The sequence below is a fragment of the Musca autumnalis genome, unplaced genomic scaffold (assembly GCF_047663935.1).
Source record: "Musca autumnalis isolate F117 unplaced genomic scaffold, ASM4766393v1 scaffold_4, whole genome shotgun sequence".
Taxonomy (NCBI): domain Eukaryota; kingdom Metazoa; phylum Arthropoda; class Insecta; order Diptera; family Muscidae; genus Musca; species Musca autumnalis.
In genome coordinates this window covers 46,529,285-46,544,811 of record NW_027411977.1, presented here as the reverse complement: position 1 = coordinate 46,544,811, position 15,527 = coordinate 46,529,285, and the positions used below count along the sequence as shown (strand labels likewise).

The 15,527-nt window shown below is 34.6% G+C and overlaps 1 protein-coding gene across 6 annotated transcripts in view; it reads left to right on the top strand.

Annotated features, from left to right (window-relative positions):
- Positions 1-15,527, top strand: part of LOC141403880 (G-protein coupled receptor Mth2-like) — a 536,210-nt gene that overhangs the window by 29,921 nt on the left and 490,762 nt on the right. Inside the window, exon 1 of one of the 6 annotated variants that reach the window (XM_073986945.1) lies at positions 7,806-8,394. The exons of 4 other annotated variants lie outside the window; for them this stretch is intronic. The gene's annotated coding sequence lies outside the window, so the exon portion shown is untranslated. Of the gene's footprint in view, positions 1-7,805; positions 8,395-15,527 lie in introns of those variants that run through there. One more of the 6 variants, XR_012412914.1, reaches the window with a different exon arrangement.

Sequence of the window (15,527 nt, the reverse complement as noted above, 5' to 3'; positions counted from 1 at the left end):
ATCTCCGTTGTTGCGGTAGGTAAGGGTTTGTGTTTGTTTCTCGAGTTGCTTTGGCAGACTAAATTAAAAGTGTTTGCATTTGGCTTAGCTGCTGTTGCTGCTGCCACTGGTTCGTGTTACCAGTGAGAATAACATTGACTGTGGGAATATGCTGATCATGCTTTTTCCCATTATCATAATTTTATTTGCTAACTCCTCTCCTCCTAAATTGGAGCCGTCCCCGGATCCAGAGATTTTAGTTTAACACGGCAGTAAGAATTTTTTAAAGGCAGCTTGAAGGTTGTTTATGTGCTTAAAATTCTGTACGTTTGTATGGTGAAGGTAAGGCAAATTCAAAACTTCGAAATGTGCAGTCAAGTTGACGACAGCTGTTCGAGGTATTCCCGGTGTTAATGATATCGAACCATTCCTGTTTTTGGAAACGGTATCACTGATTTTAACATCATCGTCAAACAGTATTAGATATGTCCGATTCACCATCAATGGTATTTCTCCTTTTTCGTCTACTACATCAGTTCGGACGCACATCACTTCGTTACCCGAAACGAGTTATAAAGCGCAGGACGAGGATGTTGAAGGTTCACGGAACATGGGCGTGATAACGCTACACTTTTTAACAGCCATTGTAAAATTTCTGCAAACGGCAACAGTTGAATCCTCAATTTGAACGATTGTTGTGGGCAACTGGGAAAATGTTCAGCTTGTTACATGTTGACTTAGGTTTAGGACATTTAATAAGGATGCAAATTAATTGCTAACTATTTTTTTATTTATTTCGTATAATGCAATTTTAAGCCCTACGGCCGATTACAATTAGATTGCAAATTAAAATACTCCATAATGTTAAACATAAAATGTTAATATCTTAAAAATAAGTTATTATTGTGATTTAATTTTTGAATATGACGTACATTGAATGTTTAGCAAGTGAATAACTACGCTGGTATATAATTTTTATAATTCAGAATAAGTTATAATAATAATTGAATCTTAGAATATTACCTGACATATGTTAATTTTTTATATTGTTTTTTTTTTTTTTTTTAAGAACGCAAATTAAATGTTAAAATATTCCGTAGAATAACCATTTCTTTCGGTATGATAAATTTAGTTAACTTCCAAAACGAGTGGATTATAGATGAAATTTAAATAGTGAGTGACAGAACAATGGCTTTAAGATCAGTAATTTTGGGACTGTTATTTTAACTTTTTTTATCCAAAAGTCAATGTAAAATAAAATACTCAAATAAACGTTGGTCTTAATAATGTCCTGATGGACCCTCCTCCCTCTTATTAGTTAGGGACTTTCCAGTACTATTGGAAACTCTAGTTTGTTACATAAAGGTGAAAGCGTATTGTCTAAACTCTAGTTAGTTTTAGCCAAATCTTTCTCCAATTATTCATACATCTACCTGTGTTCAACAACTTGCATTATATAGTGTCAGATCTATCAGCTGAGCACTTTGAACCCGATTTCACGTATTTTATGAGTGTAAATTCTTTAGTGAAAGTTAGAGTTTCCTGAGATCAGGCTAACTATGAATCTCATCATACTGTGGTTAAAAACTAAACGATTGAGTCAAAAATCAAAAATTTTGTCTGTGTATAAGCATGAGGGTAATGTAAAAGATAAAATCCGAAATCGAGAATGTAAATCTTAGGGTTTCCTTTGTTTTTAGTTAAATATTGTTTCTTATTTTCATTTTCTGTCAATGCACTTCAATTTCATATTTTATCTTTTATCTTGTCTTTCACAAATTGAAAGAAAAAATAAAATTGTCTGTATATGTAAGGTAGTTTATAATTTGAAGGTAAATGATTGAAGTTGTTGGTAAGTCAAGATTGTATTTGAATTAAAATTATTCTGTTTGAATAACAGTTTAGCCGAAATGGACATTTGTGTTCTGAATAAGTTTCAAAATCGGCTTTAATGTATTTAATTTAAGAGTTAGTAGTTCTGTTCCAGAATCTAAAGAAATCTATAAGTTTAGTCATTTTTTTTTTAGCACTTTGTCGTGCACAAATCAGATAATTTCTTAGCTTCGACCGAACGAGAACTCAAACATTATCTCGCAAAACCAATCTTTTCTTAGGTTTCGTTATAGAACGACAGCTAATTTTGTGGGTGGAGAGGGTGGGAGCAAAATGTAGGTTTATAATTAAATTCAAATCACTGAACTTTAATTATACAAATACTCCTTACCAAATTTGTAGCTAACAACTAGGGCAGAACGAATGTAAAGTAAACTATTTCAAGTGTAGTGAAGGAAAATAATATTAACCTAATAGTATTTTAAAAGAAAGTAAAAACTATAAAATTCTATTTTATTGAAATAAAATTAAAAAAGGTCTTTAGTAAAAATATCTCCATAATATATTTATGAAGGTGCCGGTTACGCTTCGACTGTGTTAAAGCCCGGCAGTCCTTTGGGAATTTCTTGGTCTTTTTAACCATTTTCATAACAAGAGCCAATAGTATTTAAAGTTCCGTGTGATCTGTAGTACTCTATAAAAATAGTTTCAAAGTATGTGAAAATGACATTAATTTTATTTTGGAATAGGTTAAGTGGTAACAAATTGAATAAATTGTCGTTTTTAGAAAGGGTGGAATATTTTGTGGCATTTACATTTGCATTAAGACTATGTGTTTCATTGGGGAAACGATGTAAATGTTTGTCTTCAGACAATATTTTTTTCACTATAAAAAGCCTGCTTTGAACCGATGATTCTACAATTATTGGCTTGTCTCCAACGACATTTATATCCTTTTCAAATTGTGCAGTTAAATTTTCTTTACGATTTTCATTCTCATTTTTTAGAGAAAAATATGTGACATTTGTTTCGTCTATCTTGTGGGCTTTAACTTCTGTAATTTCTTCCTCAAATTGTCCACTGAAATTTGTTTCCCTATTTTCATTAATAGAAAAATTTTTGACACTGGTTTCATTAATCTTGTGGGCTTTAATTTCTGTAATTTCTTCCTGAAATTGTGCACTGAAATTTATTTCACTATTTTCATATTTGACATTAGTTTCGTCTATGTTGTCGGCTTGACATTGGTTTAATGATGTGTCCACTGTGGACAATTTTTGCAATTCATGAAGACGTATTTTTAGGTCACTAAGGTCGTCCCATAAGGCCCTGTTTTCGAATTCAATTCGAGCACTTTCGCGCTGTAGTGCTGCGGTCACTACGTCATTGATTATTTGCCTAATTTGTTCGGCGTTCATTTTGACACTTCACTATTCAATTCACTTTTTCATTTTATGTTATTTTATGGTTATTCTACTAACATAAGGCGGGTAAGCTCTATAGTTGGGCGCCAATTAAACTTTTTTAAAGATGTTTATTATATTTTATTTTATTAATTATTACAAACTATTTACTCTTATTTAATTGTCTTATATTTTCACTTTAACTAATTTATTCTTTATTTGTTTTGTTTGTTGTTGTTGTTGATTCTGTTGCTGTCTATCTCCGTTGTTGCGGTAGGTAAGGGTTTGTGTTTGTTTCTCGAGTTGCTTTGGCAGACTAAATTAAAAGTGTTTGCATTTGGCTTAGCTGCTGTTGCTGCTGCCACTGGTTCGTGTTACCAGTGAGAATAACATTGACTGTGGGAATATGCTGATCATGCTTTTTCCCATTATCATAATTTTATTTGCTAACTTATACATTTTGTATATAAAAAGTGACAACCCATACGTAAAAAAAGCATATCGTGTAAAGTACCATTAAGGTGTTCGAATATGAATTTTGCATCGACTCTGAACGCTATTCACCGTAAATGATGGAACTAATTAAAATAAGTCTTCGTTTCAGGTAAATTATTCTTAAATATTCTCTATCCAATTAATTAAAGCATTTGTTTTTAATATATCTGCATAAATACCGATTTTACTCATTTCTGAAGGGTGTTCGAATATAAGTTTTGCATACTGTATAATTTTTGTGAAAAAAAAATATATCATTAAAAAAAACTATTTCCCATAAAGACTTTTTCATATAAATGATATGTCCCAATTTACATTAGGCGACTTTACTTGCGGCAATTGTCAGTTTGATGGAGAGGGAGGTGTGGCATATGGTAACCCTTTGCCTCCCAACACCCTCTCTCACCAACAAACTGACAATTGCGGCAAGTAAAGTCGCCTAATGTAAATTGGGATTATGTAAGTCCCAATTTACATTGGGCGAGTTTACTTGCGGCAATTGTCATTTTGTAGGAGAGAGAGGTGAGGCATATGGTAACCCTTTGCCTCTCAGCACCCTCTCTCACCTACAAACTGACAATTGCCGCAAGTAAACTCGCCTAATGTAAATTGGGACTAAAGGCCTGGGTACATAAGCTGCCCCGCCTGCTTGCTTCTGAAAAGAGAATATAAAAGAAAAGGGCAACATAGTTCGAAATTGGCTCGGCCTTCTTTATTCTTTTATATTTGTTATGTCAGAAATGAAGCAGGAAAGCAAGGCAAGCAGGCAAGGCAGCTTATGTCCCCAGGCCTTAACCTCCTCCAAGTCCGAACGACGTGCCGCACACTAAAACACCGCTTATTAGGTCTGTTCGATAACCCAAAAGTTCCTAATTATGGATTTGTTTATTGGTGTTTGCCATTTATAAAATAGTTAGAACATATGAAAAACACAAAAACACTCATATATGAATTCCTCAACAACTAAAACGCGTTTAAAACACAAGACCGCGATTAAAACATATTCGATTTTTTTCATTCATATACATAAATATTTTCATTTACAATAAATAGATTTTCATGATTTGTTTGGCTTTTTATACCCTCAGCCTTTAGGCTATAGAGGGTGTTTACACTTTGATACGACCAAAAATGTGCCTCATCGAAATAATGGTTTTAGACCCCAAGTATGTTTGTACGATATCCGTTTCAGACAATTTTGAGTAGATCTAGCAATGTCCGTCCGTCTGGCTGTCTGGCTGGTGCGCACAGTAACTCTCGAACGGATCAATCGATTCGGTTGAAATTTTGGGTATCGAAATATTTTGTCCAGATTCGATTTAAGTTCGAAGATGGTCCACTCCTTCAGGTACTCTCCCACAAATGATAAAAAATTGTCGCAAAACTTGTGCGCACGATAACTCTCGAAGGGAGTAACAGAATTGAACCAAACTTTGCATATGGTAATACTACCTCTAGGCATACATCAGGTTCGAATATGGATTCTATCGGTGTACTCCTTCAGGTACCTCCCACACAAAACTGGAAATAAGTGCAGTTTAGAGACACCTCACGAATCGCTATGAATTTTTTTGTAACAGGATGTTCGTGCGGCCCCGTTACGCCACTCTAATTTTTTTTCGAGGGCAAGTCCATAGTTCCCGAGATAATGGCGCATAACCTCAAAAAACGCTGCACTATGGCGCGAGTAGCAAAATTCAAAAAATTGGGAAGGTCCACGTTTTAGTGTCCCCATGCAACGGTACTTCTTAATGTTTCTGTATTTTGAATATTTTAGCTAAACTTATCAACTAAAGTGGTTGAATTTTGAGATGCGGTGTTTTCACTTTACAAAAAACTTTTCCGATAAAAATTATGGACATAGGTCCACGTTTTGATACAGACCCCATATAACGGTACCTCCCGATTTTCGAAATTTTGAAGTTTTTACATATGTTTCACGCCCTTTCTGGCTGGCTGGTGCGCACGATAACTATCGAACGGAGCAACCGCGTCGGTCCTAAATTTGGCATTCGTAATATTTTGCCCAAACTTCAAGTTCGAAAATGTTCGAAAAATTTGTGCGCACGGTAACTCTTGATGGGAATAAACGATTTGGCCCACACATTGTACATCGTGAAAGTTCTACCAAAATAAGATGAAGATCCAATATGGACTTAATCGGTCCACTCCTTCGGGTACCTCCCACACAAAATTTGGGAAAAGTTCAGTTTAGGACCTGCTCTCGAATCGCTGATTTGTTTTGTAACAACTTGTATTCGCTGCCCTCCATACGACGGTACAAGTTTCATCAGGGGCAAGTCCATACTTCCTGGAAAAATAGCCTGAACGGCGGAAAAAAACCCCATGACACCGTGTGTAGTGGATGGAGCGCAAGATAAATCTCGAACGGATCTGCCAATTCGGTCCAAAATTTCGCATTCATAATGTTTTGTCCAAAGTTTAAGTTCGAAGATAAACCATATCGGTCGGTCCACTCCTTCCGCCACAAAAGTTCAAAAATGTTCGGAAAAATTATGCGCACGATGACTCTTGAAGGGAGTGCAAAGTATCCTAATATATTTACCAGATATAGATATAGTTCGAATATGGACTATATTTGTCTGCTCCTTTTGGTACCTCCCACACAAAATTACGGATAAGTTCACTTTAAGACCTGCTCTCGAATCACTTTGATTTGTGTTGAAGCGATTTGCTGTCGCTACCTCCATTACGTCGGTAATAGTTTTTCAGGGGCAAGTCCATATTTCTTGGTCCATATTTCCCGAAAGGTGTAAAAAACCCTATGTCACCATATGCGGCTCTCGCACTGTTCTACCGATTTGGTGCAACGTTTGGTCTTCGTCATCTTTTTTCCAAACTTAGTTCCATGAGGCCCATTTCGGTCCTCTCTAAGGGTACCTCCCCCACAAAAGTTCAACATTTGTGTTAATTCCTAATCCACATTTTTGTCGACAAGTTCAACTGTTCAAAAAGGGCCACAAAATTCTGAAGAGACCCTAAACACATTCAATCTCTACTTATTTAAAAGTTTCAATTCCTAAAAAGTTCTCAAAATATCGGTGCAATTTAGTTTGTTAGCTTTTCTACCAGGTGTTGATCTCTTCATTACGAAAATGAAGACGACTTGTGAGTCGTTGTAAGTGAATTTTCAATCGAAAGACCGAAGTCTCTAGCCTGGAATTAGTCAACTTGCTGTTATCTTGTATAAAGGTATTATTTTCTGAAATCTCGTTCCTGATAGCTGTATTTGTTGAACGTCAAGGGTTATTTATTTCCAATCGACTCATTATCTTGTTGTTTATATGAGTTTATAGCAAAATGTTTATAATTATATTGAGTCATAACAACAACAAAGGACTATTGTAAAAACATTCTGATAAAGTTATTTGCATTGTTGTTTACATGCATTACAGTATCCTACAGAATCCAAAAAAGTACATTCATGATGTAAATTGGGATGTAAATTGGCACTAAGCATACTCGCTTTGCACTCTGAAGGCAAGGCTTTGCACCAAGTCAGGCAAAAAAAAAACATTTTTAAAATGACAAAATTAATGTAGGCGGAAATTGCAAATTATAACTTCTCTAAAAGAGAAGAAAAATAGAAAATAAATAAAAATAAAAAACTAATAAAAAAATAAATAGAAAAAAATAAATAATGTATTGCAGCCCATAGGCCTGTTCAATAACTTCGCAAGTAAAAAGTATTTGCAAGTACTTGTACAACTACTTCTCATTTCTCTTTCACTGAACAAGTTTGTTATCGAACAGCATTTTGTAAAAGTTTGTACACATTTGTACAAACTTTTGGGCTATCGAACAGACATAATGTTTTTATTTATTTTCTTTCTATCTCTTTCTGCCCTGTGTGCTAGCACACATCCAAATTGTGAAAACGTACTCTTAGCTTTTTGTGAACCATAAACAATTAAAAGTTTATGCAATTTTTTATTTATATTTTTTAATAATTTGCATTGTTGACGATTTTAGACAACATTAATGTTTAAAAAATGTTGAAATAAGTAATGAAACATCAAAAAAATTTAAATATTAATTCTCCCTTAAATTTGTCTCTCTCTCGATTTTGCTCAGCTCTGTTATAATAAAAGTATTATATATATACATATGTATCTGCTTTCCTATATAAAAGAGTTTTTCGATTGCATTATTTAACTCAGTCTAATTCAGTGGGGCACACGAAGAGTATGCTATACTGGGTTATTGTATGGGAAAGAGAACCGAATAGTAAATAAAATATTTTAAATTTCGGGTTTTATTTGTTTTTTAATTGTTAAATCAATACGGGAAAGTTCAAAAAGGTATTTTAAATAAATGGCCATGTGTTAAAAGTCGGAATTTTATTAAACAACAACAATTTATTAAATACCAAAACAAATAAAGTGTACATACCTGCGCACGTTAATCTGTTGCCTTCTCAACAACGACTAAACGACGGAGCGTAAGTGTTCGTGTGAATTGTGATCAACGTTTTCGTAAAGACGCGTTCATGTCTGGTCTAATATTCATCAGTTCCAACTACAGCTGGAGATTTTTTATACCAAAATATTTAAGGCAGCAATCGATACAGAACAACAAAAAATTGAGCACACATGGTGTGGTTGCATGGGTTTTCAATGCGTTAATAGCTAGCGAGTAAAGGGCTGTCGAATGCCGATATAAGGTATGTACAACATTTTTAGAGATAGTGGACATTGATGACTAGTGTGAGATAGAATGAACTCTAAAGCAGCCAAGATCATCCATATACGTTAACGTATGTGAGAATAACAATCAGTCGTCGTTGAGCAGCCGACAAGTAAACATTTGCGTGGATATACGCATAATTTTAGTGGGGACACTGAACAAAACCGCACACATCCGCCACATGTTTACTGGTCACAGGTCTAGCAACCACTAAATGTTGATACAAATTTTCTTGTGATTCTCTCATTACTTTACTCTCTTTTTTATTTTGAGCATCAATGCTCTAAAGCAGAGTGAGGCAGAGAACATTTTTGGGTCTCTCTTGTGCTCTCAATGAGCGTAAATTTGTTGTTGTTCACAACGTGTTAGCATCTACACAGGCTGTGAGCGATAACAAATTTACGCTCACTTAGAGCAAATGGGCTCTCTTGTGAGTCACAATGCCTCCTCCTGGCAGCCCTGTGCACGGGCATCCACTGGTGTTGCTGTTGAGTCATTTACGCTTTTATTCTCAGTCGCTGTTGAGAAAGCGAAGAAGCAACATCGGTTGGATGTGCGCATGATTTGTTTGTATGCACTTAAAGAAATTAGGTTGAAGTTAATTTCAGAATAAGTGTATTAAATATGTTTGATTCATACATTATGATCAGTGTGGCCATTTTAGCATTTTCGCAGCTAAATTTAGCATTATTTTTTTGTATTTAGCCGCAAAATTTCCATTTAGCATTTTTCTTAGCATTTTTCAATATTAATTTAGCATTATTCTATCCACGAAATCGGAGATAGTTTAGTACTTTTTTATAAAAAATCTGATAAATGTTGGTTGAATTGAATAGAACAGCTGAATTGAATAGAACAGGGTTGACCATTAGAAGCAACGTCCTAAAAGTCCCCATCGATCCCATGTGTGCAAAACAAGTTATTCGGGGTCAAAGGTCATTTTTGGAGGCATTATTCAGTTTTTTTAATTTTTCTCAAAAACGGTAATACTTAGCAAAAGCCCGCTAAAGTAAAAGTTGTAGATTCAATAATTGTCTATGATTCTTAAAAAAACACTTACCATTTTCGAGATATCTCGATCTAAAGGTAAAATAAAAAATTAGCCGCGTAAGTACATTTTGAGGCGAACCGGTTAAAGTAACGACACTATGTGTTAGATACTTCCGTAAGCTTTCAAACGATATCCACTTTGCAGTAATCGGTTCAGTAGAACCGGGTCTAACCCGGTTTTTAAATTTGGTCTTTCGGGTCTAATAACCGGCGAACCGGATCCGCAACCGTTGAAATTTATACATTTCCGTAATCAGCGCAACAAACCCTACCTTCGGACAAAACTTGAAAAAAATCGGAGTGTTTTCGTTGAGGTCGTTCCCGTTGGGCTTTCGATTATACATGTGGGTTAAATGGCCTATTTTTGCATAAAATGACTCTAACATTGAATAACTCTACTAAACACACTCCGATTTAGTTGGAATTTTTTTAGAAGATAGCTATAATATCGCTCTTCAAGAAAATATATATTTTTTTGGGGGACAGACCCGATTACTTCCCTTATTTTAGCCGGTTCGTCTGAATATGTGCATATTTCCCTTATAAGTGCATAAAAATCATGTGTTTTTTAGAACTGCTATATCTCAAGAATGGTTCCTTCTAAGAAAAAAATTATAAGGGTCAAACTTGTAGATAATTTTTCTGTCTACAATATTTATTTTAGTCACTTTATGATTAGACCAACCGTTTTCAAAAAATAAATCCGAAAACCTAAAAACCCTTAAATTTTGACCTTTGACCCCGAATAATTTTTTTTGCACACATGGGATCGATGGGGACTTTTAGGACGTTGCTTCTAATGGCAAACCCTAGCTCTCCACCAAAATTCAGCTTTGTGGGAATTTTTGCTATTTCAATGTCTATTTTGACCGGACTAGTAGTTTTTCGTCTTTACTCTGGTTTATAGGAATGGAAATGTGAATAAGCAAATACAATAAAACAAGTAAAAAACGTTAAGTTTGCCGTATCGTTTTATGGGGCCTATTCCAAAACATTGACCTATGTCTCCAATTTTTAATGGAGACGTTTTTTGACAACCCTAAATTCTAAATTACGGCTAGTTCGGTCTGAAAATGTAGCTAAAAACATAAATGACAAACAATAACTAAATCGGTCTGAACAAGTAGCTAAAAAAATATTCCAAACAATGACAGCATTATACCTGAAATCGGCCGGTACCGTTTTATAGGGTCTGTATCAAAATATGGAATGATACAGTCCATCTTCGAACTTGACCTACCTGCAAACAAAAGACGGATCTTTCCAAAACTTCAGTGTCCTATATCAATTTTGGTGGATTCCAGAATGATTACCGCAGACGGACGGACATGCACAGATCGACTAAGAATTTTACTCTTATTAAGAATATAGGGTCGCAAATAATTATTTCTGCACTACAAACGGAAAAACAAACTTAATATACCCACTATACTATGGTGGAGGGTATATTTTATTAAAAAATAACGTTTTTTAATTTAGCATTATTTTTTAGCATTTTAATATTTATTTTAGCATTTTTTAGCATTATTTTAAGGCTGATTTAGCTGCAACCCTTTTTTAAATCTGGTCACACTGATTATGATTGATAATGAGTTTGGTAATTCGCAATGACTTTTATGATTTAAAACTTTTAAAAGAAGGAGATAAGTGGCAATTAAAAAGCATTTTAGCACTTTATCATTAAGTGATTATATAAGATACTTTTTATTTTTGTGTGGAATATCAATTCTGAATTTTGATTTATTTAATTTACGTTTATTTACTTTGTCTATATCATGTTTCTCAATTCCATTATTATTTTTTAGCCAAAACTTAATACATCATTCTTCATTTATTGTTTACAACCATTGTATATATTCCAACGGAATGTAACCCACAATTTTTCCCAGTACATTATGGTTTTCTCTCCCGCTCTTGCGTGCGTTTTAATTTTTTCAAAGTTTGTATCAGCATTCAGTGGTTGCTAGACTTGTGACCAGTAAACATGTTTCGGGTGTGCGCGGTTTTGTTCAGTGTCCCCAATAAAATTATGCGTATATCCATGCACATGTTTACTTGTCGGCTGCTCAACGACGACTGATTGTTATTCTAACATGCGTTAACTTATATGGGTGATCTTGGCTGATCTACACAGGCTGTGAGCGATAACCAATTTACGCTCACTTAGAGCACATGGGCTCTCTTGTGAGTCACAATGCCTTCCATTGCTGCAACAACAAAATATATTCTCTTTATTCTCAGCTGTCGTGGTTTAGCAATTGAAAGACTCGCTCAGAGAGACTAATGCAAATTTTGAGCAACACCGCTCTAAAACAATGGTGAACAAAACAGTACTCTAGCGTAGATTACTGTTAATCTTAGCCATAATTGACACAAGTACAATCAAAAATATATATCGTCACCATAAATGCCCGAAGACGTAACCCATAAAATCAAAACTTTACAGGAGAAGCAACAAACGTTATAAAATTAAAAACTGTTTTATGGAATTCTAATCTTATGAAGGCGAGTATATGGGATATTATCGATCATATACGAAGGGGAATTAGTAGTGAAGCCAAAACCGCTGAAGTGCTTAGTTTTGAGATCTTCCATTACAACAAAATCTGCAATATTATCCCATTTTCAGAAATGCCATTTCTTGAATAGCATCGTTGTTTTTGAACGTAGAAGCTAGAAATTTTGCCAGAGCATGTATTTTAGGTTTATGTATCATATTACGTCAAAAAACGAATTTCGATTTTCATGTCGGTTACGTCTTCGGGCATTTATGGTGACGATATGTACATTGTTTTATAAATATTTTTAAACAATATGCAACTTTTAGAATACATTTAAAGTTTTAAAAGCTAAAAAAGATAAGAAAAGCAAACAAAAATGCAGTGTGAAATATTTAAGATAAAATGTGTGCGATTCTCTTTGTCCATCCCTGCTCTAAAGCAGTGTTCACCAGCGAGCCCTTACTGAGAGGAAGTGAGCATACATTACTGTGTGTTTTACATTGAAAGTTACGCTCATTTGTTCTCAGTAAGGGCTCGCTGGTGAACACTGCTCTAAAGGCACACGCTTTCACAGCTTTTGGGAGAGAGCGGAGATAAAGGAGCTCCTTCACTTCCGCTCTCTAACAAAAGCTATGCAAGATAAAAGTTTCAACGTATGGCTTTAGAGCAGAGTGAGGCAGAGAACATTTTTGGGTCTCTCTTGTGCTCTCAATGAGCGTAAATTTGTTGTTGTTCACAACGTGTTAGCATCTACACAGGCTGTGAGCGATAACAAATTTACGCTCACTTAGAGCAAATGGGCTCTCTTGTGAGTCACAATGCCTCCTCCTGGCAGCCCTGTGCACGGGCATCCACTGGTGTTGCTGTTGAGTCATTTACGCTTTTATTCTCAGTCGCTGTTGAGAAAGCGAAGAAGCAACATCGGTTGGATGTGCGCATGATTTGTTTGTATGCACTTAAAGAAATTAGGTTGAAGTTAATTTCAGAATAAGTGTATTAAATATGTTTGATTCATACATTATGATCAGTGTGGCCATTTTAGCATTTTCGCAGCTAAATTTAGCATTATTTTTTTGTATTTAGCCGCAAAATTTCCATTTAGCATTTTTCTTAGCATTTTTCAATATTAATTTAGCATTATTCTATCCACGAAATCGGAGATAGTTTAGTACTTTTTTATAAAAAATCTGATAAATGTTGGTTGAATTGAATAGAACAGCTGAATTGAATAGAACAGGGTTGACCATTAGAAGCAACGTCCTAAAAGTCCCCATCGATCCCATGTGTGCAAAACAAGTTATTCGGGGTCAAAGGTCATTTTTGGAGGCATTATTCAGTTTTTTTAATTTTTCTCAAAAACGGTAATACTTAGCAAAAGCCCGCTAAAGTAAAAGTTGTAGATTCAATAATTGTCTATGATTCTTAAAAAAACACTTACCATTTTCGAGATATCTCGATCTAAAGGTAAAATAAAAAATTAGCCGCGTAAGTACATTTTGAGGCGAACCGGTTAAAGTAACGACACTATGTGTTAGATACTTCCGTAAGCTTTCAAACGATATCCACTTTGCAGTAATCGGTTCAGTAGAACCGGGTCTAACCCGGTTTTTAAATTTGGTCTTTCGGGTCTAATAACCGGCGAACCGGATCCGCAACCGTTGAAATTTATACATTTCCGTAATCAGCGCAACAAACCCTACCTTCGGACAAAACTTGAAAAAAATCGGAGTGTTTTCGTTGAGGTCGTTCCCGTTGGGCTTTCGATTATACATGTGGGTTAAATGGCCTATTTTTGCATAAAATGACTCTAACATTGAATAACTCTACTAAACACACTCCGATTTAGTTGGAATTTTTTTAGAAGATAGCTATAATATCGCTCTTCAAGAAAATATATATTTTTTTGGGGGACAGACCCGATTACTTCCCTTATTTTAGCCGGTTCGTCTGAATATGTGCATATTTCCCTTATAAGTGCATAAAAATCATGTGTTTTTTAGAACTGCTATATCTCAAGAATGGTTCCTTCTAAGAAAAAATTATAAGGGTCAAACTTGTAGATAATTTTTCTGTCTACAATATTTATTTTAGTCACTTTATGATTAGACCAACCGTTTTCAAAAAATAAATCCGAAAACCTAAAAACCCTTAAATTTTGACCTTTGACCCCGAATAATTTTTTTTGCACACATGGGATCGATGGGGACTTTTAGGACGTTGCTTCTAATGGCAAACCCTAGCTCTCCACCAAAATTCAGCTTTGTGGGAATTTTTGCTATTTCAATGTCTATTTTGACCGGACTAGTAGTTTTTCGTCTTTACTCTGGTTTATAGGAATGGAAATGTGAATAAGCAAATACAATAAAACAAGTAAAAACGTTAAGTTTGCCGTATCGTTTTATGGGGCCTATTCCAAAACATTGACCTATGTCTCCAATTTTTAATGGAGACGTTTTTTGACAACCCTAAATTCTAAATTACGGCTAGTTCGGTCTGAAAATGTAGCTAAAAACATAAATGACAAACAATAACTAAATCGGTCTGAACAAGTAGCTAAAAAAATATTCCAAACAATGACAGCATTATACCTGAAATCGGCCGGTACCGTTTTATAGGGTCTGTATCAAAATATGGAATGATACAGTCCATCTTCGAACTTGACCTACCTGCAAACAAAAGACGGATCTTTCCAAAACTTCAGTGTCCTATATCAATTTTGGTGGATTCCAGGAATGATTACCGCAGACGGACGGACATGCACAGATCGACTAAGAATTTTACTCTTATTAAGAATATAGGGTCGCAAATAATTATTTCTGCACTACAAACGGAAAAACAAACTTAATATACCCACTATACTATGGTGGAGGGTATATTTTATTAAAAAATAACGTTTTTTAATTTAGCATTATTTTTTAGCATTTTAAATTTATTTTAGCATTTTTTAGCATTATTTTAAGGCTGATTTAGCTGCAACCCTTTTTTAAATCTGGTCACACTGATTATGATTGATAATGAGTTTGGTAATTCGCAATGACTTTTATGATTTAAAACTTTTAAAAGAAGGAGATAAGTGGCAATTAAAAAGTAGCTTTTTAGCACTTTATTATCATTAAGTGATTATATAAGATACTTTTTATTTTTGTGTGGAATATCAATTCTGAATTTTGATTTATTTAATTTACGTTTATTTACTTTGTCTATATCATGTTTCTCAATTCCATTATTATTTTTTAGCCAAAACTTAATACATCATTCTTCATTTATTGTTTACAACCATTGTATATATTCCAACGGAATGTAACCCACAATTTTTCCCAGTACATTATGGTTTTCTCTCCCGCTCTTGCGTGCGTTTTAATTTTTTCAAAGTTTGTATCAGCATTCAGTGGTTGCTAGACTTGTGACCAGTAAACATGTTTCGGGTGTGCGCGGTTTTGTTCAGTGTCCCCAATAAAATTATGCGTATATCCATGCACATGTTTACTTGTCGGCTGCTCAACGACGACTGATTGTTATTCTAACATGCGTTAACTTATATGGGTGATCTTGGCTGATC